This window comes from Myotis brandtii, unplaced genomic scaffold, assembly GCF_000412655.1.
Source record: "Myotis brandtii unplaced genomic scaffold, ASM41265v1 scaffold260, whole genome shotgun sequence".
NCBI classification, from domain to species: Eukaryota; Metazoa; Chordata; class Mammalia; order Chiroptera; family Vespertilionidae; genus Myotis; species Myotis brandtii.
Window position 1 is genome coordinate 2,909,812 of NW_005359881.1, and position 3,879 is coordinate 2,913,690.

A 3,879-nucleotide genomic window follows, 5' to 3' on the forward strand; every position below is an offset into this window, starting at 1 on the left:
CCAGGGGTCGGGGGGTGGGGGCGGGGGACGGCAGAGGGCAGGAAAACGTCTAGGCTTAGGCTGTTGTTGTTTTTTGGGGGGGCGTGTCCCTGTGTTTATCTGTAAAATGAAAAGACTAGACCAGTGGTTCTCAACCTTCCTAATGCCGCGACCCTTTAATACAGTTCCTCATGGTGTGGTGACCCCCAACCGTAAAATTATTTTTGTTGCTACTTCATAACTGTAATGTTGCTACTGTTATGTATGAATCGTCATGTAAATATCTGATATGCAGGATGTATTTTCATTGTTACAAATTGAACATAATTAAAGCATAGTGATTAATCACAAAAACAATATGTAATTATATATGTGTTTTCTGATGGTCTTAGGCGACCCCTGTGAAAGGGTCGTTTGACCCCCAAAAGGGTCGCGACCCACAGGTTGAGAACCGCTGGACTAGAGGGTGTTAGTCTCCTTTCAGCTCAAAGGTTCTGTGACTCTGTAATCTGTTTTGGACTTAAGTTTCTTTTATTTAAATGTTCCTTTATTAAAATTGTTATCAATGGTTTGTCAGCATGTGGGACCTTGTGCTGGGTGCTGAGGAGAGAGAAATAGTCTCTGTTAAGATGTTTACAGTCTTGTGGAGACAGACAAAATATTACTATACCATGTGGATGGTGCTGGGCTGGGTGGATGCACAGGTCAAACAGAGAAGGGTCCCTAACTGAGCCTGACAAACCCAAAAAGCTTCCTGGTCACAGTGATCCCTGATCCGGGCTGGGCAGGGAAGGGTTGGGCAACAGTATTCCGGGACTGGTCACCGGCATGCTACGACATGGCCGGGTCAGGGGCTGCAGAGAGGGCCAGCGGGGCAGGCGGAGCCTCAGGCAGTGAGCAGAGGTGAGCAGAGGCCAATTTTAAATGGTCTCGCCAAGAAATTTTTAGCTGAACCTGAAGGTGTTGAGGACCCATTGAAGTATTCTGAGCAAAGCAGAAACATGTCCCAATTGTAACATTGCTTTGAGTGCTGGGTGGCAGGTGGATTGGAGGGGCAAGATAAGCTATAAAACAGGCACGGGGTCCAGGAGAGAAGTGGTGAGGCCTGAACTAAGGCCGTGGCAGGAGGAGGTCTGAAGGTCTTAAAAATAGCACTGGTACCACTTAGCGCGTGTGTTGTGGGCGGTTGTGCTCTGTGGTAGCGAAGGTGGCGCCTTTTTGAAAGGCCTGATGAAGACCCACTGTCATCTCTGGGGAAGCAAGGGAGGTCTGGGGTCAAGTGCAGAACATGGTGGAGGTGGTCAGGCCCATGCCCCTGCCCCTGGAGAGAGGTCAGCTGAGGAACCCAAGGTTTCCTAGGGCTGAGTGGCCTGGAGGGGAGAGCGAGGTGAGGGTGTGCAGGAGGAGACCTGCCGTCTAACTGTTTGAGTCAGAGCGTGTCAACTCTGGGCCTCGCTCTCCTCATCTTACAAGAGGGAAACACTTCCTACTTGTCCCAAGCGCCTTCAAATGCAGCAAACACCAAAAAAGGGTTTATAGGTGAAAATGACGCTTGTTCAGTGTTGTGAGCAGTTGGTTTTGTCCCTGGTCTTCAGATCAGGTAATGGGGGTCCCAGGCCCTGGCAGGCTCCTAAGTCCTGGACTTGGGGTGGAGGAACATGGGTGCTGCTCTCTCTTTTAAAAGGACACTGGGGTGGGGATGCCATGGTGTGGGGCAGGTGTGGGGGCATGGAGGTGGGGGTGGGACCGTCACAGCAAAGATGTGCATGTAAGGCAGGTAGAGGAAGAAGTCCTGCAAAGAGGTGCCACCGATATGGGCCTGGGGTCCAATCAGGGACCTCCAGGAAGTGGAGAGGCCTGGGGAACTGGCTGCCCAGGCTGTCCATGGACTTGGTTCCCAAAGAAGGCTGGCGAGTGCAAACTGAGGTCACTAAGATGGGTTCTTCCTACTGGGGAAACCCCGTGATACAGTCCTTACAAGGCGGGGAGTGTGTGGCGGGAGCTGTGGCACCTGCAGTGACCTAAAAAGAAGTCATCTCGTACCTTGTGAACATTTTTCAGTCTTTTCAGCTGTTCCTTCCATTTGATATAACAATTCTGTACATTAGGAACAAGCATCATTTGCATTTGCAGATGGGGAAACTGTGGCCCAGAGAAGAAAAGCAGTTGGCCTTGGGTCACATGGCTAATCAGAAGCCAACCCCAGTCCGGCTGGCATGGCTCAGTGGCTGAGTGTCGTCCAGGCACCAGGAGGTCTCCAGTTCGTTTCCTGGTCAGGGCACATGCCCAGGTCGCAAGCCTGATCCCCAGTAGGGGACGTGCGGAGGCAGCCAATCGAAGTTTCTCTCTCGCCAATGTTTCTATCTCCCCCTCCCTTCCTCTCTCTGAAATCAATAAAAACATATATATTTTTTAAAGAAGCAAACCCCATCCCAAGCTCTCAGCCCCCGCCCCCTCCCGCTCCACTGAGGAATCAGCCAGCAGAGAGTGGGCCAGCCAGACTAGGCAGAGGGTAGGAGGCTGGTTAGAGTGGGCGAGGCATGGAGGGCCAGGGGGGGTTAAACCAGCTGAGGGCTGGGAGAGATGTGATTAAGAGAAAGTAGGGAAGCATGGACCAAGGGGCAGAGGGAGGCCAGCCTGATGTGGTGGGGTACCTGGGGAAGGTTGTCCCCCGTCTGTCCCTTGCCTGCAGTTTCCTGTGGGGGCAGGATTGTTGGTATAAGTGAGCATGGCAGACAGTGAGGACATGGGTGCAGCCCTGGGTCACGGCTCATGACTGAGCAGGGCCTAGGACAGTGGTTCTCAACCTTGGCTGCACATTAGAATCACCTGGGAATCCGGAGAATGGGGCCCAGAAATCAGAATTTAAAAAAAAATATATTTTATTGATTTTTTACAGATGCAGCCAAGGTTGAGAACCACTAGCCTAGGAGCTGGGCCATCCCTCAAAGCCTCAGCTCCTGGTGCAGGGCATGTGGCCAGTCCCTGCTCTACTCGTGACAAAGGACACATGAGGCGCGATCCACTTCTCCCCAGCAGGGGCCTGAGTCTGTGAAGAGAGATTGAGTGGCTGGTGGGAAAGTTCCAGGGGTCTGAGCATGGGCGGATGGGGGAGACCTGGACCTGTCCCTGCACTGTGGCCCTTCTCCTCCCCCAGCTGGGCCATCCCTCAAAGCCTCAGCTCCTGGTTCAGGGCATGTGACCAGTCTCTGCTCTACTCGTGACAAAGGACACGAGGCGTGATCCACTTCTCCCCATCAGGGGCCTGAGTCTGTGCAGAGAGATGTGCGTGGCTGGTGGGAAAGTTCCAGGGGCCTGAGCATGGGCGGATGTGGGAGACTTGGACCTGTCCCTGCACTGTGGCCCTTCTCCTCCCCCAGCTGCTGTCCGCCCCTTCCCGCCCCCAAGTTTCTGCTGAGACCAAAGCTCCTTTGTTACCTTCCCCTGCCCCAGACCTCACCACCTGCCACAGGCCACAATCCCCGCTTTGTGTGGTCTGGCAGTTGTCATGGCAGCTGCCCCAGCTGAGGGGACTCACGTCCCAGCTGCAGCCCGACCCCACGTAGGGAGGGTTGGGCCTGGAGCCAGGGGCTGGGAAGGGGATGGTGCTCCGGGCCCTGCCCTGAGACCTGCTCTCCACAGAACTTGTTGGGCCGCCCGGGAAAGGTCACTGGAGTGTGGGGCCAGGGCCAAGCGGCCTTCATAGACTCAGTGGGCACTGGTGGGGGTGGCGGACTGGCCCCATGGCCTCCTGTTTTCTGGCTGGGGCGTTTTGCTAGGCATCCTGCTGGATGGGTTCCTGGGCATCTCTCAGGTCAAACGATGGGTCAGGTGGCGTGAGACTGTTGGGTGGCAGAATAAGAGAGAAGGATGGAAAAGGCACAGCTTGGGGGGGGGGGG